Below are 23309 nucleotides of genomic sequence, written 5' to 3'. Positions count from 1 at the left end.
AGGTTTAGAGAGTGGCACATGCAAATTTACTTGGAACGGCAGGTAGATACTGCAAATAGGTAGGTATGGTGGACTCTCATGGAAAAACTTTTGGGTTTATGGAAGTGGATGCACAAGTAGTATTCCGCTTAGTACAAGTGAAGGCTAGCAAAAGACTGGGAAGCGACCAACTAGAGAGCGACAACAGTCATCAAGATGCAATGCGTTTGACTAACATTGAATGCAAGCATGAACATGATATAAATCACCATGAACACGAATCATCATAGAGGCTATGTTGATTTTGTTTCAACTACATGCATGAACATGCGCTAAGTCAAGCCATTTTAAACATTCAAAGGAGAATACCATCCTATCATACTACATCATAGTCATCTCAAAATCTATGTTGGCATTCAAGACAAACCATTATAAGCTCTCAGCTAAATAAGTATGGCATCAAAAACTATGATCTCTAAGTTGTCATCGCAAACATGGTTCTCTCACAACAAAGCTAAATCTGGGTCAACAAGCTAGTCATATTTACAAAAACAAAATAGATAGAGTTCATACCAGCTTTTCAGTCTCAGTCACTTCATCATATATCATCATTGTTGCCTTTCATTTGCACGATCAAACGATGAAAACGATAATAAGCGCATTGGACAAAGCTGAATCTGCAGGAAAACACAAAGGAGAAGACAAAGTAATATGACTCTTTGAAAGCTAAACAGGTAAGCATGTAAGAACCACTAAACATTGTAACCAATATGTTCTACCTTGACCCAAAGAAAAAGAAAACTATTTACACGGGAAAGCTCCCAACAAGCAAAAGAAGAAAGAAAAATCTTTTTGGGTTTTCTCAAAAGGATACAAAACAAGAAAACAAGAAAACGAAAATAAACTAGCATGGATAATATAGTGGCAAAGTGTAAACACCGGCTAACAAAGTGAAAGCATAAGCATGAATGTAAGGTCGGTGAGAACACGTACTCCCCCAAGCTTAGGCTTTTGGCCTAGCTTGGTCTATTCCCAAGGTGGGAAATAACCAGCTCCAGGATACTCCGGAGCAGACTGTGGATGCCACTGCTGTGTGACCTCCTCTGGATCCCACTGATAAACTGGCGTCTGGTACTCGACTGGCGGCTCGGGCACAGGCGCCTGTGGTTGGGCCAAGCCCCAATATGCGTAGATGTCCGCGGGCATAATAGTGTACCTGCCTGCATGAAGATCGAACAAAGAAGAAGCACTCAAAGTAATAGTCTCTCGAGTACCCTGACTAAATACCAGGTTATAAATCATCCGTCTACTAGCATCTCTGTCCAGAAAATCATGGCGAACCATGCTGTCATAATCCAGATATTTCTCAGGGAGAAGCATCTCTCCTTCCTCTCCCAGTCTAATGGGTATCTCGAAGTGTCTGGCAAGACGGGTAGCATAGACACCTTCATAGACGACACCCTTGGAACGGTTGATGTTCAACCGCTGGGCCACTATAGCACCTAGGCTGTAAGTCTTATCATTATAAAGGCCTTCGCGCAAAACTGCAGGGTCTGGAGAACTAAGTGATCCAGCCTCCCCACAACCAATCAAACATTTTCCCACAAATAGTGAGAAGTACCGAAGCACAGGAAAATGTATGCTAGCAATTCTAGCGCGAGACACTCCTCTCTCCTCTCCAACAACAATAGAACTAATGAAATCCTCCAAGTCCCGTGGACGAGGGTCACGGATATCCCCAACATAAGGTAATTTGCATTCATTGCAAAAATCCTGCAGCGTCATGCACTGGGGGACATCGTATATCATGAACTCAACCATGGGAGGATTCTTCCTCGGATAAAAGTTGAAGCTTTGAATGAAAATGTTGGTGAGGAGGAGGTATTGTGGGCACTTATCTTCAACGAACGCAGTAAGACCTGTGTTCTCCACCAAGTAATAAAAGTCTTCATAAAGTCCGGCGGTGCGGAAAAATTCATCACTTGGCCACTCGCACGCTCGAACTTCTATGACTCAAGGGACTACGTACTTGGGGTGGTTCTTCTCATCCTCCTTGGGGTTAGGGCTTGAAGAGCCTCTCAAGAACCTCCTCATCTTTTCCTTTTTCTAGCTCTGAAAATTTCTGAAATTTTTAGGGACTTCAAAAGAAAAGCGAATAAAGATTAACCCAACTTGTAGCAACTACTCCTACTAGTGCCTAGAGACCGTATGACGCGCTAAAACTACTCGGGACTAGCTAAAATCAATTTTTCAAGCTCAAGAACAGGGTCACCAAGGTAGCAAGAATTCGCGAAGGATAAAGCACTAGAGCAAAAACTAATTGGATCAATGGAGGAGTCACTTACCAAGGAGTAATTTCCCCAAAACGGTTCGGAGAATGATGCTTTGAGCAAGGAGATCGAGAATCACAGCCAAATGAGCAAGAACACGGGTTTGAGCTGCGAAACAATTTTTTCTGGAGGTGGAAGAAGAGGTTGAGAGCTGGAATGAGTGGAGGGGGTGCCTGTGGGCCCCACAAGCTTGCACCCCGCCACCAGGCGGGGTAGGTGGCGGTGGCAGGGCTTGTGGCCCATTGGTCTGGGCCCCAGGCCAGCTCTCAGGCCCAGAAATTTTCAAACATTCCATAAAAAATCATACTAAATTTTCAGGACCATCGGAGTACTTTTATTTTCGAGCTATTTTTCTCCGGGACGCTAAAACAGAAAATAGGAAAAACTAAACTAATTCTATCATTTTTCTTCTAATCAAAAGAAAGTGAAAGCTCAAAACAGAGGTATGTGACTCTTTGATTCATCCATCTCATGGTCATCGAAAGAAATCCATCAATGGGGTTGATCAAGTCCTCATGACAAAACCTTCTCGAATCTCAAGAGAGAACAGAGAATTTTCTAACAGCCACTAAGTCACATCAATGGGGGTATGTATTTCCCCAACAAGCAAATCATACTTCATCTTGACACGAGGAATAGGGCATTCAAAGCTCCTAATGAGAATTGATGAAGTCTTTTCGATAGCATTGATGCAATGTACTTGGTATCGTTTCTTCGGAAAGTGCATTGTGTGCTCATTACCGTTGACATGGAAAGTGACATTGCCTTTGTTGCAATCTATAACAGCCCCTGCAGTGTTTAAAAAGGGTCTTCCGAGGATGAAAGCCATGGCATAGTCCTCGGGAATATCCAAGATAACAAAGTCTGTTAAGATAGTGGTGTTAGCAACCACAACAGGCACATCCTCGCAAATGCCGATAGGGAAAGCAGTTGCTTTGTCGGCCATTTGAAGAGAAATTTCAGTGGGTGTCAACTTATCCAATTCAAGTCTACGATAAAGAGAGAGCAGCATTACACTAACACCGGCTCCAAGGTCACATAAGGCAGTTCTTACGTAGTTTCCTTTTATGGAGCAAGGTATAGTGGGCACTCTGGGATCACCAAGTTTCTTAGGAGTTCCACCTTTGAAAGTATAATTGGCAAGCATGGTGGAGATCTCAAGATCTGGTATCTTCCGTTTATTAGTCACGATATCTTTCATGTACTTGGCATACAGAGACATCTTGAGCATATCTGTTAACCGCATCTGCAGAAAGACGGGTCTTATCATCTCAACGAAGCGCTCAAAATCCTCATCATCCTTTTTCTTGGATGGCTTAGGAGGAAAGGGCATAGGTCTCTGAACCCATGGCTCCCTTTCTTTACCATGCTTCCTAGCATTGAAGTCATTCTTATCGTACTTATTAGGTTGTGGGTTATCAGGATTAACCGTCGGTTCAATCTCCACATCCTCATCATTGCTAGGTTGAGCATTATTATGAACATCACTGTCCATATTGTCACCAGGTTCATGTTCATCACCAGATTGTGTTTCTGCATTAGACGCAGAAATATCATTAGGTTCTTGAGGTGTGACAGTACTTTGTGAACTGGCGTGCATGTTTCTATCATCCTTCTTCTTCTCCTTAGGATGACTAGGTGTATCAGCATTGATTCCTTGAGAATCTTGATCAATTCTCTTAGGGTTACCTTCAGGATACAAAGGTTACTGAGTCATTTTGCCTCCTCTAGTAATGACTCTAACAGAGTTGTCATTTAATTCATTGAGAAGGTCATTCTGAGCTTTAAGTACTTGTTCTTCCTGAGTAGTAATCATAGAGGCATGTTTACTCAGAAGCTTCAGATCATTGACATTTCTGTCTACACAAGCACTTAAATGGCTAAGCATACAAGTACTTTGTTCCAAATGTCTGCTAACATAATCATTGAAACTCTGTTGTTTGGCAACAAAGTTGTCAAATTCATCAAAGCATAAGCTAGCAGGTTTATCAAAAGGAATATCACTCTCATCAAACCTACGCAGAGCATTTACTTCTACTACCTGTATCGGGTTATTGAGACCATGGATCTCCTCGATAGGTGGTAGATTTTTGACATCTTCAGATCTGATGCCTTTCTCTTGCATAGATTTCTTGGCTTCTTGCATATCTTCGGGACTGAGGAATAGAATACCTATTTTCTTCGGAGTTGGCTCAGGAGGTGGTTCGGGAATAGTCCAAGCATTATCGTTGATCAAGATGTTATTCAGTAGGGTCTCAGCTTGTTCTACAGTTCGTTCCCTAAAAACACAACCGGCACAACTATCTAGGTGGTCTCTAGAAGCATCGGTAAGTCCGTTATAGAAGATATCAAGTATCTCGTTCTTCTTAAGAGGGTGATCAGGCAAAGCATTTTGTAGCTGGACGAGCCTCCCCAAGCTTGTGGGAGACTCTCTTCTTGGAGTTGAGCAAAGTTGTATATTTCCTGCAAGGCAACTTGCTTCTTATGGGCAGGGAAATATTTCTCACAGAAGTAATAGACCATCTCCTGGGGACTACGCACACATCCAGGAGCAAGAGAGGTGAACCATGCTTTAGCGTCATCCTTTAGAGAGAAAGGAAACAACTTAAGGATATAGTAGTGGCGGATCTTCTCCTCATTAGTGAAAAGGTTGGCTATATCGTGTAGTTTGGCAAGATGGGCTATGACCGTCTCAGACTCATATCCGTGAAAAGGATCAGATTCGACTAGAGAGATTATCTCAGGATCGACAGAGAATTCATAATCCTTATCGGTGATAAAGATAGGTGAAGTGGCAAACTTCGGGTCATATTTCATCTTAGCTTCCCGAGAATTTTCCTTCCACTTGAGAAGTAATTTCTCAGCGTCATAGGCATCCTTACACGCAAGAAAATCCTCAGCTATCTATCCCTCCATAACGTAACCCTCAGGTATATCAGGCAATTTATATCTAGGAGAGCTAGATCTAGCAGGAGCAAAAGCATGTTCTATCTCAATAGTATCGGTAGTTTCAGAAGCATCACGAGCATTGGCAGTAACTCTAGCAATATGAGCATCAAGGAACACTCCTAGTGGAACATCAGGCAAAGTAGTATCTCTAGCAGTATCAAGCATAGCATCATCAGGAAAAATAGCATCTCTAGCATCATCAGGCAAAGCAGTATCAAGCATAGCATCTCTAGCAGTATCAAGCATAGCATCATCATGCATAGTATCAAGCATAGCATCATCATGCATAGTATCAAGCATAACATCTCTAGCAGTATCAGGCATAGCATCCTAAGAATCATCAAGCACAAGCGACATATCAAGATTTTTAGTAGGAGGTGATGTCGCAAACTTACTCATAACTGAAGGTGAATCAAGTGCAGAGCTAGATGGCAATTCCTTACCTCCCCTGGTAGTTGAGGGCAAGACTTTGGTCTTCGGATCCTTCATAGTGATCAGCAGATATAAATCCCAAGTGACTCAGAGAATATAGCAATACCTCCCCGGCAACGGCGCCAGAAAAATGCTTGATGTCAACTGTTCTTCCCCTTTGCAACGGCACCAGAAGAATGCTGCTAGCACTCTCCGGCAATCGAAACTAGAAGAATGTTGTTGACACCCACCAGCGCGTGGGATCGTAGCAGTTTTCGAGGGTAGAGTATTCAAGCCAAATTTGTTGGTTCGCACGACGGGAGGTGAGAGAATACTCTCAAGTATTAGCAGCTCAATTTATCAGATTCAACCACACCTGAAAGATTAGTATCTGCGAGCAAAGTAGTAACAGCAAAGAAGTATGATAACAACAGTGTCAGAAACGATCTGTTGACGGTAGACTTTTCCTAATGATTGTATCAATGGCGCCAAGTTGCCTCGTTGACGGAAATTGTCAGTTCCCGTCAACGATGAGCGAATCAAGATTGTAGCAGGTAGCAGTAGTGTAACGAGCAATAGCAGCGGCAAGGAAAAGCAGTAGTGACAGAAGTAGCAAGTAGCAACAGTAGAAAGCGACAATAGTAGCAACAGTAGCAGCAGAGCAAGACAAGTAACAGCAGGAGCAACAGTAGTAGCAGCAGCAGAGCAAGACAAGTAACAACAGTAGTAGGACAAACTCGTAGGCAATGGGTCGGTTATTTGTTTGGATGATATTCATCATGCAACAGCTATAGCACGAAGAGATATGTGGCTAGCTCCCGTTCGTCAATGTGATGTAGGCATGCATTCCGTGTGTCGTCATACATGCTTAGGGAAAAGAACTTGCATGACATGTGTTGTCCATCGCTCCCGTGGCAGTGGGGTCCAAAAGGAAACTACGGGATATTAAGGTTCTCCTTTTAATAAAGAACCGGACCAACGCATTAGCACTTGGTGAACACATGAACTCCTCAAACTATGGTCATCACCGGGAGTGGTTCCAATTATTGTCACTCCGGGGTTGCCGGATCATAACACATAGTAGGTAACTACAACTTGCAAGATCGGATCTAAAACACACATATATTGGTGACAACATAATAATTTCAGATCTGAAATCATGGCACTCGGGCCCTAGTGACAAGCATTAAGCATGGCAAAGTAGTAGCAACATCAATCTCAGAACATAGTGGATACTAGGGATCAATCCCCATCGAAACTAACTCGATTACATGATAGATCTCATCCTACTCATCACCGCCCAGCGAGCCTACGAATAGATTACTCACGAACGACGAAGAGCTTCATGGAATTGGAGAGGGAAGAAGGTTGATGATGACGATGGAAACTATTTCCCCTCTCCGGAGCCCAAGACGGACTCCAGATCTGCCCTCCAAATGAAGAACAGGTGGTGGCGGCGCCTCAGTATTGCAAACGCGACGAAAACTTCTCTTTTTATTTTTTTGGGATGAAAGGGGACTTATAGACCTGAGGTTGGGGGCGGCAGAGCCGTGTGGGCCCCACAAGGCTGCCCACCGCCACCAGGGGGGTGGTGGCGGAGCTAGGGCTTGTGGCCCACTGGCCCACCCCCTCAGGTGGAACTTGGCGCAGATATTTTTTATATTTTCGAAAACTGCTCCCCGTAAATTTTCAGGACGTTTGGAGAACTTTGATTTCTGCACAAAAATAACACCAAGATAATTCTGCTGAAAACAGCGTCAATCCAGGTTAGTTCCATTCAAATCATGCAAATTAGAGTCCAAAACAAGGGCAAAAGAATTTGGAAAAGTAGATACGATGGAGACGTATCAATCAACCACATGAAGAGGGTGATGCACCAAATGATGTCCAAGATCATGCTCAAGATTCCGAGCCTGCTCAAGATTTTGAGCCTGCTCAAGATCAAGTGCAGCCTCAAGATCAAGGACAGACATGTGAGCAAGCTCAAGACGGAACTCAAGATGATTAGGTTGTTGCTCCTCAACTACCTAGTGCAACACCCTTGAAGTGTCGTGCTGTCAAGACAACCTCAAAACTCTAGGCCAAACAACGTGATCAAGATGTTGCTCCTCAATTACCTAGAGCGGCACTCTTGGAGCATGACGCTACCAAGATAGCATCCAAACTCAGGGTCAAACAACATCTCATGAAAAATGTGCTTGGAAGCTTACAAAGGGGGTATGCACTCGTCAACAAATATTAAACTATTGTGAGAATCACGCGTTTGTTTCATATTGTGAACCCCAACAGGTAAATTAAGCACTCGATGATGAGGATTGGCTTATGTCCATGCATGAAGAACTTAACAACTTCGAGCACAAAAAGTTTGGGAATTAATGCCAAGGCCAACGGAGGAACATAATTGTATTGGGATCAAATGGATCTTCAAGAAAAAACAAGATGCGAATGGCATTGTGGTTCAAAACAAGGCAAGACTCGTGGCACAAGACTACTCCCAAGTCGAGGGTATCGACTATGGTGAAACCTTTGCCCATGTTGCTCGTCTTGATTCTATTTGCATGCTGCTTGCATTTGCATCTCATCATAATTTCAAGTTGCAACAAATGGATGTGAAGAGTGCATTTCTTAATGGTCCTTTGAATGAGTTGGTATATGTCAAACAACCCCCGGGATTCGAGCATACCAAGCTCCCATATCATGTATACAAACTCAATAAGGCGCTCTATGGCCTTAAACAAGCCCCACGTGCGTGGTATGAGTACCTTACCGAGTTGTTGCAAGATCGTGGGTTCGAAATTGGGAAAATTGATCCCACCCTTTTTACCAAAAGGGTCAAAGGGGATTTGTTCACCTTCCAACTATATGTTGATGATATTATTTCTGGTTCTCCTAACGAATCTTTCAATGAAGAGTTTGTTGGGCTAATGACCGAGAAGTTTGAGATGTCTATGATGGGTGAGTTGAAGTTCTTTCATGGGTTCGAAATCAAACAAGGAATAGAAGGAACATTCATCAATCAAGCCAAGTACACTCAAGATATGCTCAGGAGGTTCGAGCTAGAGGACGTCAAGCCGGTCAAGTTTCCCATGCCCACCAAATGCAAACTTGACAATGATCTCGATGGTAAAGAAGTGGATCAAAAGGTATATCTCTCCATGATTGGATCCTTACTTTACCTTTGTGCATCTAGACTGGATACCATGTTGAGTGTAGGAATTTGTGCACGGTTTCAATCCCGCACCAAAGGAAAGCCACTATGTGGCAGTCAAACGAATCTTCTGATATTTGGCTCATACCCCAAACTTTGGCTCATGGTACCCCAAAGGAGCATGCTTAATCTAGTGGGCTACTCTGACTCAGTTTGGGTGGGAGACTATGTGGGGAGAAAGTAAACTTCTGGAGGATGTCAATTCCTTGGTCGTTCTTTGGTAAGTTGGTCTTCAAAGAAGCAAAATTGTGTCTCACTATCTTCCATCGAGGCTGAGTATGTTGCTGCCGCAAGTTGTTGTGCTCAATTGCTATGAATGAGGCAAACTTTAAAGGATTACGGTGTCACTTGTGACAAAGTACCTATTCTATGTGACAATCAAAGTGCTATCAAGATTTCTCTCAATCCGATGCAACGTAGCAAGACCAAGCATATTGATATTCGTCATCGCTTCATTCGTGAGCATATCAAGCGTGGAGATATTGAGGTCCTCTTCATCAACACTCAAGAGCAACTTGCGGATATTTGCATGAAGCCTCTATATGAAGCAGGCTTCCGCAAGTTAAGGCATGAGCTAAATATCATTGATTCAAGCAATGTGGATTGAAACTAGGCACACCACACCTCACCCATCATTATATTTTGCTCTAGGTGTAGGCATGGACATATGGGGAGTCTTGTTCTCTCAATGAACTTTCCCTCCCCCCATTATGCATAAGTTGATCAAAACTTTAACATTAGCCATTGTTGAACCCAAGGATAATTCTTTGCGGTGTCATACCAATAGTCTCAAACATAGGTGGCTACGACCACCGCCACCTCTTCGCAAGAAGATTCATGTCCGTGCATGTTGGTCGTGTTTGTTCTGCTTCTGTTTGCCATTGCATGGTGTTTGTATGTGATCTTTCTCGAAGTTTTTTGCATAGTTCAAAACTGTTTTTTGAAGATGGCACAATACTACCGCTCCAGGAATGGCAGTAAAATTTTACTACCGCTGAACGAGATGATCACAGTACTACCGCGCTACCATGGACATGGGGGTATATAAAGCAAGGGGGGCAGCTCCTTCTCCCCCAATCTTATTTCTCATCTCCCGTGGCGCTTTCTCTCTCTTCTCAAGCACCCGCGCCAGAAGGAACTGCCGGATCTCCTTCTCTGGCCACTCCCGTCCCATTCCGTTTGGAGTTATCATCCACCTCCTCCTCCTCGTTCCATGGAACACGATATCGCCCCTAGTCCCCTTCTCTTTGTTTGGTTTTACTGGATCTAGGGTTAGGGGCTTGTTGCTAGCTTCCATTGATTTGTAGCACAATCTTTTCATGCATGGATGGGTGGAGAGTGTTTGTGCGGTGGAAATTTTACTTATTAGGGTACATCATGTGAGTTTGGGTCTCCGGTAGCACCGGATCTGAAGTTCTATGTCAGATCTAATATTTTTTCACCCGTGCGGTACTAGCGCTCCTCCTGAAGCGGTACTACCACAGTGGGTGCGGTAGTAAAATCTTACTACCGCCTGAACTACGGTAATACCTCTCCCAGGAGCGGTACTACCGCTGTCAAGGCGGTAGTATGTTTTTACTACCGCTTGATATGCGGTACTACTGCTGTGCCCTGTACATACATGATCTACTCTCATTTTTCTGGGATTTTCTCGTCTGTTTTGGGCTTTGACTTGACTTCTTGTGTTGTTTTTGTGTGTTTGTGTTGCGTGTCACTCCAAGCGTTATCGCAATCCAGATGCACCTGAAGGGTCGAATCCCCCGAAGTGCAATTTCAAGAGGCCGGCCAACAAAAACAAGGAGTCCACTATCTGCTTTGAGAGTATGCCGCAAGTTGAGTTTCTGGCTCGACGGAAGCGCGACCCCTATGTCACCGAAACGACTCATCTCAAGGGTTGTGAACTGTACTGGTACAAGCAGCAGGCCCTTATCTATCAAGATGTTATCAAGACCAAGAAGAACAGCTATGTCCCGGTTCAGTGGATTGACCTGGAACATCTCAAGAAGGACCTAGTATACTTTGGTGAGGCTCTGGACATGGTGAGGTGATGTCTACTACGCAACCTTCTCCTTGTAGACGTTGTTGGGCCTCCAAGTGCAGAGGTTTGTAGGACAGTAGCAATTTTCCCTCAAGTGGGTGACCTAAGGTTTATCAATCCGCACGAGGCGTAGGATGAAGATGGTCTCTCTCAAGCAACCCTGCAACCAAATAACAAAGAGTCTCTCGTGTCCCCAACACACCCAATACAATGGTAAGTTCTATAGGTGCACTAGTTAGGCGAAGAGATGGTGAAACAAGTGCAATACGGATGGTAGATATACGTTTTTGTAATATGAAATTACAAAAACAGCAAGGTAACAAATGGTAAAAGTGAGCACGAACGGTATGACAATGCGTGGAAACAAGGCCTAGGGTTCATACTTTCACTAGTGAAGTTCTCTCAACAATGATAACATAATTGGATCATATAACTAGCCCTCAACATGAAACAAAGAGTCACTCCAAAGTCACTAATAGCGGAGAACAAACGAAGAGATTATTGTCGGGTACGAAACCACCATAAAGTTATTCTTTCTGATCAATCTATTCAAGAGTTCGTACTATAATAACACCTTAAGATACATATCAACCAAGACACTAATGTCACCTAGACACTCCATTGTCACCTCAAGTATCCGTGGGCATGATTATACGATATGCATCACACAATCTCAGAATCATCTATTCAACCAACACATAGGACTTCAAAGAGTGCCCCGAAGTTTCTACCGGAGAGTCAAAACGTGTGCCAACCCCTATGCATAGGTTCCCAATGTCACCAACCCGCAAGTTGATCACCAAAACATACATCGAGTACTCACATGAATCCACGTGTGCCAACCCATATGCATAGGTTCCCAATTGTCACAAACCCGCAAGTTGATCACAACAGATAGACACGTGCAAGACATACATCAAGTGTTCTCAAAGACTCAATCTGATAAAATAACTCCAAAGGGGAAACTCAATTCATTACAAGAAGGGAGAGGGGGGAAGAACATCATAAGATTGAACTATAGTAGCAAAGCCCATGGTACAACGAGATCAAGACATCTCAAGAACACGAGAGAGAGAGAGAGATCTAACACATAGCTAGTGGTACATACCCTCAGCCCCAAGGGTGAGCTACTCCCACCTTGTCATGGAGATCGCCGGGATGATGAAGATGGCCAGCGGAGATGGATTCCCCCTCCGGCAGGGTGCCGGAACGGCTCCAGATTGGTTTTTGGTGGCTACACAGGCTTGCGGCGGCGGAACTCCCGATCTAGGTTTCTTTCTGGAAGTTTCTGTATTTATAAGACCAGATGGCATCCAGAACAAGTCAGGGGGACCCATGAGGGAGTCACAAGCCCTTGGGGCACGGCCAAGGGGGGTGGGGGCGCCCCCCAGGCTTGTGGCTTCCTCGGGGCTCTTCTCCAGTATCTTTTTCTTCCGGTATTTTTGATATTTTCCAGAAAAAATCTTTTCGGAGATTTTCTTCCGTTTGGACTCCGTTTCAAAATCTCCTCTGAAAGGGGTCAAAAACATAGAAAAACAGGAACTGGCACTTGGCACTGAGTTAATAAGTTAGTCCCAAAAAATATATAAAAGGCATACAAAACATCCAAAGTTTGACAAGATAATAGCATGAAACCATCAAAAATTTTAGATACGTTGGAGACGTATCAAGCATCCCCAAGCTTAACTCCTGCTCGTCCTCGAGTAGGGGAGTGATAAAGAATGAATTTTTGATGTGGAATGCTACCTAGCATAGTTGTACTTTGCAACTTATTTCACGTGACATGAATGTTCAGATCCGTAAGATTTGAAACAATAATTTGCTATTGACATGAAAACAATAATACTTCAAGCAAACTAGCAAGGTAATCATGAACTTTCAAAATAACAAGGCCAAAGAAAGTTATCCCTACAAAATCATATAGTCTGGCTATGCTCCATCATCCTCATACAACTAATGTAAATCATGCACAACCCCGGTATTGGCCAAGTAATTGTTTTCGCACTCTTACTTTCTCAAACTTTTTATAACTATCACGCAATATATGAGCGCGAGCCATGGATATAACACTATAGGTGGAATAGAGTGTGGTGGTGGTTGTGAGACAAAAAGGAGGAGATGATCACATTGACTCGGCGTATCAATAGACTATGGAGATGCCTATTAATAGATATCAATGTGAATGAGTAGGGATTGCCATACAAGAGATGCACTAGAGCTATAACTATGTGAAAGCTCAAAAGGAAAACTAGTGGGTGTGCATCCAACTTGCTTGCTCACGAATACCTAAGGCAATTTTGAGGAAGCCCATCATTGGAATATACAAGCCAAGTTATATAATGAATATTACCACTAGAAAATGGTAGTGACAAAGCAAGAAGCCCTGAATCATGAAGAACATGGTGCTATTATGAAGAACAAGTGTGGAAAAATATAGTAGCATTGTCCCTTCTCTCTTTTTCTCTTTTTTTTTATTTGGGCTCGTACGCCTCTTTTTTTGTTTTTTTTTGTTTTTGGGCTCTTTGGCCTCTTTTTTTATTTACTGACATGGGACAATGCTCTAATAATGATGATCATCACACTTTTATTTACTCACAGCTCAAAGATCACAATGATGATGACTCCATAGGAAATGCCTCCGGCAGTGTACCGGGATGTGCAACGATCTAGCATGGCGTATGACTTTGAAACATATCGCTAGCTATCTTACGATCATGTAATGGCAATATGAGAGTGACGACACAAGTCATGAGATGAAACGGTGGGAGTTGCATGATAATATATATCGGAATGGCTATGAAAATGCCATAGTAGGTAGATATGGTGGTTGTTTTGAGGAAGGAATTTGGTGGGTTTGTGCACCGACGAGAATTGCGCGGCACTAGAGAGGCTAGCAATGGTGGAAGGTGAAAGTGCATCTATACCATGGACTCACATTAGTCATGAAGAACTCACATACTTGTTGTGAAAGTTTTCATTAGTAATCAAAACAAAGTGCTAAACGCATACTCCGAGGGGAAGGGTTGGTAGGTGTTAACCATCGCGCGATCCCGACCTCAACACAAAGGATGACAATCAATAGATCAATTATGCTTCGACTTCCTAACATAGCGGTTCACCATACGTGCATGCTACGGGAATCACTAACTTCAACACAAGTATTTCTAGATTCACAACACCCTACTAATATAACTCTTAATATTACCGAATCCACGTCTCAAAACTAATTGAGAGGAATCAAAACTTCTCTTTCTATTCAATGCACATGAAGATGGAGGTTTTTGTATCCTCTTTGGGTACCTATCACATTTGGGACTACTTTCATAGCATAAGCCAACTACCAAATCACGCACTGCCGTGCTCTAAAATATATAAGTGAAGCACAAGAGCAAAAGTATCTAGCTCAAAAGATATAAGTGAAGCACTATGAGCATTCGAGCAAAATCACGATGAGTGCTTGTCTCTCTCTCTCAAAAAGGTGTGCAACAATGATGGTTGTGACACAACAAAAATAAAAGACTCCTATGATACAAGACGCTCCAAGCAAAACACATATCATGTGGTGAATAAAAATATAGCTCCAAGTAATGTAACCGATGGATTGAAGACGAAAGAGGGGATGCCTTCCCGGGGCATCCCCAAGCTTAGGCTTTTTGGTGTCCTTGAATTTGGCTTGGGATGCCTTGGGAATCCTCAAGCTTGAGCTCTTTCCATTCCTTATCTCATTGTCCATGAGAACATCACCCGAAACTTGAAAACTTCACAACACAAAACTTAACAGAAACTTGTGATAACATTAGCACAAGAAAACGAACTACCACTTCTTTTGGTACTGTAGCAAACTTGAATTCTACCTCTATTGATGTTGGGTTACTGTATTCTCACTTTTCCATGGGTAGTACCCCCTGATACTAACCATAGTTTCATCAAAAGAAGCAACCAACTCAACAAAAACAGAATCTGTCAAAAACAGACCAGTCTGTAGCAATCTGTATACTTCGTATACTTCTGGTACCTCAAAAAATCTGAAAAATTACGACGGCCTGGGAAAAAAGCATATCAATCAGCAGCAAGACTAATCAACTCAAAATCTCTTTCTGGATAGAAATGAAAAATAATTTCGTGAGCATAAAGTTTCTGTCTTTTTCCAGCATGATCAAAGAACTATCACCCAAACTATCATAAAGGCTTTACTTGGCACAAACGCTAATCAAAACACGAAAAACACAATCATAACAGAATTACGATGGTGTGGTAAAAGAAAAACAAAAAGCAAAAAGCAAAAATAAATTCATTAGGTTGCCTCCCAACAAGCGATATCGTTTAACGCCCTTAGCTAGGCATTGATTTCAATGATGCTCACATAAAAGGTAAGGATTGAAACACAACGAGAGCATCATGGAGCATATGCCTAGCACATTTAAGTCTAACCCACTTCCATGCATAGGGATTTTGTGAACAAACAACTTGTTGGAGCAAGAATCAACTAGCATAGGAAGGCAAAACAAGCATAGCTTCAAAATTTTCAACACATGGAGAGGAAGCTTGATACTATTGCAATAAATAGAAGCATATGATCCTCTCTCATAGTAATTTTCAGTAGCATCATGAATAAATTAAACAATATAACGAGCACCTAAAGCATTCTTTTCATGATCTACAAGCATAGAAACTTTACTACTCTCCACATAAGGAAATCTATTCTCAAGAATAGTAGTGGGAGTATCGTAAAAGACTTGAGCACTACAAATTGTGTCCACAATGAAAAAGCAAGGTTTAGCAAAGGGGTTCTCGAGACTATGACAAGTTTTATCATCCCTCTTCTTTAAAGAATAAGTATCCTCACAATAATCATCATAGATAGGGAGCATGCTTTCATCAAAATGATTTTGATCATTCAAAGTGGAAGAACTAAAAAGATCATCTTTATCAAATATAGCATCCCCAAGCTTGTGGCTTTGCATATCATTAGCATTATGGGTATTCAAAGAATTCATGCTAAGAACATTGCAATCATGCTCATCATTCACATATTCTATGCCAATAATTCTATGTAGTTCTTCTTTCAGCACTTGAGCACAATTTTCCTTCTCATCATGCTCACGAAAGACATTGAAAAGATGGAGCATATGAGGCATCCTCAATTCCATTTTTTTCTAGCGAAAGAACAAGAAACAAAAATATTCGAGTGCAAGAGCTAAAGATATACCTTCAAGCGCTAACCTCCCCGACAACGGCGCCAGAAAAATGCTTGATGTCTACTACGCAACCTTCTCCTTGTAGACATTGCTGGGCCTCCAAGTGCAGAGGTTTGTAGGAAAGTAGCAGTTTTCCCTCAAGTGGGTGACCTAAGGTTTATCAATCCGTAGGAGGCGTAGGATGAAGATGGTCTCTCTCAAGCAACCCTACAACCAAATAACAAAGAGTCTCTTGTGTCCCCAACACACCCAATACAATGGTAAGTTGTATAGGTGCACTAGTTCGGCGAAGAGATGGTGAAACAAGTGCAATATGGATGGTAGATATACGTTTTTGTAATCTAAAATTACAAAAACAGCAAGGTAACAAATGGTAAAAGTGAGCACGAACGGTATTGCAATGCGTGGAAACAAGGCCTAGGGTTCATACTTTCACTAGTGAAGTTCTCTCAACAATGATAACATAATTGGATCATATAACTAGCCCTCAACATGCAACAAAGAGTCACTCCGAAGTCACTAATAGGGAGAATAAACGAAGAGATTATTGTCGGGTACGAAACCACCATAAAGTTATTCTTTCTGATCGATCTATTCAAGAGTTTGTACTAGAATAACACCTTAAGATACGTATCAACCAAGACCCTAATGTCACCTAGATACTCCATTGTCACCTCAAGTATCCGCGAGCATGATTATACAACATGCATCACACAATCTCAGAATCATCTATTCAACTGACACATAGGACTTCAAAGAGTGCCCCGAAGTTTCTACGGGAGAGTCAAAACGTGTGCCAACCCCTATGCATAGGTTCCCAATGTCACGTACCCTCAAGTTGATCACCAAAACATACATCGAGTACTCACATGAATCCACCTGTGCCAACCCATATGCATAGGTTCCCAATTGTCACAAACCCGCAAGTTGATCACAACAGATAGACACGTGCAAGACATACATCAAGTGTTCTCAAAGACTCAATCCGATAAGATAACTCCAAAGGGGAAACTCAATTCATTACAAGAAGGGAGAGGGGGAAGAACATCATAAGATCCAACTATAGTAGCAAAGCCCATGGTACATCGAGATCAAGACATCTCAAGAACACGAGAGAGAGAGATCAAACACATAGCTACTCGTACATACCCTCAGCCCCAAGGGTGAACTACTCCCTCCTCGTCATGGAGATTGCTAGGATGATGAAGATGGCCACCGGAGATGGATTCCCCTCCGGCAGGGTGCCGAAACGGGCTCTAGATTGCCCTTTGGTGGCTACACAGGCTTGCTGCGGCGGAATTCCCGATCTAGGTTTCTTTCTGGAGGTTTCCATATTTATAAGACCAGATGGCGTCGAGAACAAGTCATGTGGACCCACGAGGGAGTCACAAGCCCTTGGGGCGTGACCAGGGGGTGGGGGCGCCCCCCAAGCTTGTGGCTTCCTCGAGACTCTTCTCCGGTATCTTTTTCTTCCGGTATTTTTGATATTTACCAGAAAAAATATTTTTGGAGATTTTCTTCCGTTTGGACTCCATTTCAAAATCTCCTCTGAAAGGGGTCAAAAACATGGGAAAAACAGGAACTGGCACTTGGCACTGAGTTAATAAGTTAGTCCCAAAAAATATATAAAAGGCATACAAAACATCCAAAGTTTGACAAGATAATAGCATAAAACCATCAAAAATTATAGATACGTTGGAGACGTATCATGAGGCAGCTTCGGATCGAGGAGCTCATCACATTTCAGCTTGACTTTGATCCAGAGATTGTGGCAAAGTTCTTCGTTAGAGTTCACTTCCACTCTAATTCGGAGCGCACTATGACCTGGATGACTAATGGAGAGAAGCTGTCTGCTACCTAGAAAGAATTCATGGATCTTCTGCATGTTCGTGATGAGGGGCTTGATATGATAGTTGGTTTGCGCCCACACGCGAACCCCACTGCTACTCAAAAGGAGAAGCTGCTGCCATACCATATCGAGAAGGTGTCCTCCACTGGTGAGCCTACTTTTGTGCTGAACAATTTTCTGGATGTCATGCACAAGATTTTTCGCAACACGCTCTTTCCTCGTGTTGGCAACAAGGACCAGGTGCACTCTTATCTCATGGACATGCTTCTCATGTGTGAGAAAGGTCGGACTCGTGCTTCTGGACCACTTGATGTGTCCCATGTCATGTGGAGCAAACTTCAGTCGGCGGTGTTGGACCGTAAGGTCCCCATCTATCGGCCTTACATGTTCTACTTTGTCAGGGAGAAGTGGTCAAGAGCCTTTCGAGATGTGGTCTCATACGTCTCCAACGTATCTATAATTTTTGATGGTTTCATGCTATTATCTTATCAAACTTTGGATGTTTTGCATGCCTTTTATTTACTTTTTGGGACTAACTTATTAACTCAGTGCCAAGTGCCAGTTCCTTTTTTTTCCATGTTTTTGACCCCTTTCAGTGGAGATTTTGAAAAGGAGTCCAAACGGAAGAAAATCCTCGAAAAGATTTTTTCTGGAACGGAAGAAGATCGGGGAGCTTGGGAGTCAAGGCACGGGAGCCCCAAGGGCCCCACAATCCCCCACCCCGCGGCCAGGGGGGAGGCTGCGCCATCCAGGCTTGTGGCCCCCCTAAGCGTCCCTTGACCTAGGGGTTGCGCCTATATATTCCCTAAAAATCCCAAAAAAATCAGGAGATCATCGAAGGTACTTTTCCGCCGCCGCAAGATTGTGTGTCCGCAAGATCCCATATGGGGCACGTTCTAGTGCCCTGCCGGAGGGGGATTCGGACACGGAGGGATTCTTCATCAACACCATGACCTCTCCGATGATGCGTGAGTAGTTCACCATAGACCTACGGGTCCATAGCTAGTAGCTAGATGACTTCTTCTCTCTCTTGGATCTTCAATACAAAGTTCTCCATGATCTTCATGGAGATCTATCCGTTGTAATCTTCTTCTGCGATGTGTTTGTCGAGATCCAATGAATTGTGGATTTATGATCAGGTTATCTATGAATCTTACTTGAGTTTCTTCTGATCTCTCTTATGCATGATTTCATATCCTTGTAATTCTCTTCGAGTTGTGGGTTTTGTCTGGCTAACTAGATCTATGATTCTTGCAATGGGAGAAGTGCTTGGTTTTGGGTTCATACCGCGCGGTGACCTCACCCAGTTACAGTAGGGGTAGCGAGGCACGCATCGTGTTGTTGCCATCAAGGGTAAAAAGATGGCGTTTTCATCATTGGTTTGAGATTATCCCTCTACATCATGTCATCTTGCTTAAAGCGTTACTCTGTTCATCATGAACTCAATACACTAGATGCATGCTGGATGGCGGTCAATGTGTGGAGTAACAGTAGTAGATGCAGAAAGTATCGGTCTACTTGTCTCGGACGTGATGCCTATATGTATGATCATTGCCTTAGATATCGTCATGACTTTGCGCGGTTCTATCAATTGCTCTACAGTAATTTGTTCACCCACCGTAATACTTGATAATTTGAGAGAAGCCTCTAGTGAAAACTATGGCCCCCAGGGTCTACTTCACACCATATTTTCAGTCTTACACCTTTTACTTCGTAGCACTTTCCGCCGTCAGATCTCACTTTGCAAACTATCTTGAAGGGATTGACAACCCCTTTGAAGCGTCGGGTGCAAGCTTGTTTGTGTTTGCGCAGGTACTTTGTACTTGATGAGGCCCTCCTTCTGGATCGATACCTTGGTTCTCAAACTGAGGGAAATACTTACTGCTCTTGTGCTGCATTACCCTTTCCTCTTCAAGGGAAAAACCGACGCAAACCAGAGAAGTAACAAGAAGAATTTCTAAGTGCCAGGGAAGGACTTTTGTTGCCGCAGGAGAAGAATTTCTGGCACCGTTACCGGGGAGGAAGATCAAGTCAAGAACTCATCCAAGTAGGTGTCGCAAACTCATCTATTGCATTTACTTTGTTTGCGAGTTGCCTCTCGTTTTCCTCTCCCCCAATTCACCAATTTGCCTTTTTCGTTCGCCTTTTCGTTCGCCCTTTTCTCTCGCTTGCTTTCTGCTCGTCTGTGTGGGATAGTCTATCCTGATGGCTAGATCCACCACTTCAAACGATACTCCCGAGAGCGAAGTCCTCAATTTCAAACAAATTGAGGAAGAAAACTTAAAGGACGCTTGGTATAGGATTTGCAACGCTCAGAGTAGATCTACTCATAAGCAATCCACTACCGTCTTGCTTCGCAGTTTTTATGTGGGTGTTTCTCTTTGGAATAGGTATATCCTTGATACCATCGTAGGTGGAAATTTCTTGGGTAGCCATACCATTGATTCTTACGGAGCTGTGATAAATTTGGTAGGCTCACCCCCACTCTTGGTTAATGGAACTACCCTAACTCTGGAACATGTGATGCGTAGACTGGACGTTATTGAAAATAAAGTTGCTACGATTGAACTCATTGAGAATTTGGATAAAAAGATCCACAATCAAATCACTCAGTACGGATCCAAGGGGAATGGTTTTGAAAAGTTTAAAGGAGAAGGAACCCACAGTTAACGAAAAGCTAGGTTACGATTCCGCTAGAATTGGCAAACTAGAGGATGTTATAACCAACTTGGGTTCCGCTTTTGCCGCTGTGCAGAATACTCCAAATTTTGCCCATAATTAAATCACCAAGTCTGTCTTTGTCCCTAAAAGTAGTGGTGAATCATCCAGCAAGAAAGATGAAAACCTTAAGATGCTTAGTGATCACGCCACTTATGGTTTGAGCACCAAAGACGACGATACGTGATTCTATCACTTCTATGCCTAGCTAAGGGCGTTAAACAATAGCGCTTGTTGGGAGGCAACCCAATGAACTTATCTTTTTTCTTCTGTTTTTTGCATCCACACTTTTAAAATTCTGTTGTGATTGTGTTTTTTGTGTTTCTTTTTGTGTTTGAGCCAAGCAAAGCCTTTATGACTAGTCTTGGTAATGGTTGTTTGATCCTGCTGGAAAAAGACAGAAACTTTTCGCTCACGAGATGATTTTTCGTTTTTATTCAGAAAGAGCTTTTGAGTTGATTCTTTTTGATGCTCATTGATATACTTTTTTACCAGGCTGTAGTAATGTTTCAGATTTTTTGAGGTACCAGAAGTATACGAAGTATACAGATTGCTACAGACTGGTCTGTTTTTGACAGATTCTGTTTTTCTTGAGTTGGTTGCTTGTTTTGATGAAACTATGGTTAGTATCGGGGGTACTAGCCATGGAAAAGTGAGAATATAGTAGCCCATCATCAATATAGATGGAATTCAAGTTAGCTACAGTACCAAAAGAAGTGGTAGTTTGCTTTCTTTTACTAATGTTATCACAAGTTTCTGTTTAAGTTTTGTGTTGTGAAGTTTCCAAGTTTTGGGTGATGTTCTCATGGACAAAGAGATAAGGAGTGGAAAGAGCTCAAGCTTGGGGATGCTCAAGGACCCCAAGCCAAATTCAAGGACACCAAAAAGGCTAAGATTGGGTATCCCCGGGAAGGCATCCCCTCTGTCGTCTTCAATCCATCGGTAACATTACTTGGAGCTATATTTTTATTCACCACATGATATGTGTTTTGCTTGGAGCGTCTTGTATCATAGGAGTTTTTTCTTTTTGTTGTGTCACAATCATCCTTGCTGTACACCTTTTTGAGAGAGAGAGAGACATGCACTCATCGTGATTTTGCTAGAATGCTCATAGTGCCTCACTTATATCTTTTGAGCTAGATACTTTTGCTCTAGTGCTTCACTTATATCCTTTGAGCTAGATACTTTTGCTCTAGTGCTTCACTTATATCCTTTGAGCTAGATACTTTTGCTCTTGTTCTTCACTTATATCTTTTAGAGCACGGCAGTGCGTGATTTGGTAGTTGGCTTATGCTATGAAAGTAGTCCCAAATGTACTAGGTACCCAAAGAGGATGCAAAAACCTCCATCTTCATGTGCATTGAGTAGAAAGAGAAGTTTCGATTCCTCTCAATTATTTTTGAGACATGGATTCGGTAATATTGAGAGTTATGTTAGTAGGGTGTTGTGAATCTAGAGATACTTGTGTTGGAGTTAGTGATTCCCGTAGCATGCACGTATGGTGAACCGCTATGTTAGGAAGTCGGAGCATAATTGATCTATTGATTGTCATCCTTTGTGTTGAGGCCGGGATCGCGCGATGGTTTACACCTACCAACCCTTCCCCTCGGAGTATGCGTTTAGCACTTTGTTTCGATTACTAATAAAAACTTTCGCAACAAGTATGTGAGTTCTTCATGACTAATGTGAGTCCATGGTATAGATGCACTTTCACCTTCCACCATTGCTAGCCTCTCTAGTGCCGCGCAATTCTCGCCGGTGCACAAACCCACCAAATTCCTTCCTCAAAACAGCCACCATACCTACCTACTATGGCATTTTCATAGCCATTCCGAGATATATTGCCATGCAACTCCCACCGTTCCGTCTCATGACTTGTGGCGTCACTCTCATATTGCCATTGCATGATCGTAAGATAGCTAGCGAGATGTTTCAACGTCATACGCCATGCTAGATCGTTGCACATCCCGGTACACTGCCGGAGGCATTTCCTATGAAGTCATCATCATTTTGAGCCGTGAGTAAATAAAAGTGTGATGATCATCATTATTAGAGCATTGTCCCATGTGAGGAAATAAAAAAAATAAAAAAAGAGAGGCCAAAGAGCCCAAAAACAAAAAAAAGAGAAAAGAAAAGAAAAGAAAAAAAGAGGCCTAAGAGCCCAAATGAAAAAAAAGAAAAGAGACAAAAAGAGAGAAGGGACAATGCTACCATCTTTTTCCACACTTGTGCTTCATGTTAGCACCATGTTCTTCATGATTGAGAGCTTCTTGCTTTGTCACTACCATATGCTAGTGGGAATCTTAGTTTTATAACTTGGCTTGTATATTCCAATGATGGGCTTCCTCAAAATTGCCCTAGGTCTTCGTGAGCAAGCAAGTTGGATGCACACCCACTAGTTTTCCTTTTGAGCTTTCACATACTTATAGCTCTAGTGCATCTCTTGTATGGCAATCCCTACTCATTCACATTGATATCTTTTAATGGGCATCTCCATAGCCTATTGATATGCCGAGTCAGTGTGACCATCTCCTCCTTTTTTGTCTCACAACCACCACCACACTATATTCCACCTATAGTGCTATATCCATGGCTCGCGCTCATGTATTGCGTGATAGTTATAAAAAGT

Source organism: Hordeum vulgare, chromosome 2H (genome assembly GCF_904849725.1).
Source record: "Hordeum vulgare subsp. vulgare chromosome 2H, MorexV3_pseudomolecules_assembly, whole genome shotgun sequence".
Taxonomy (NCBI): Eukaryota; Viridiplantae; Streptophyta; class Magnoliopsida; order Poales; family Poaceae; genus Hordeum; species Hordeum vulgare.
Note: the sequence above shows the minus strand (reverse complement) of the source record.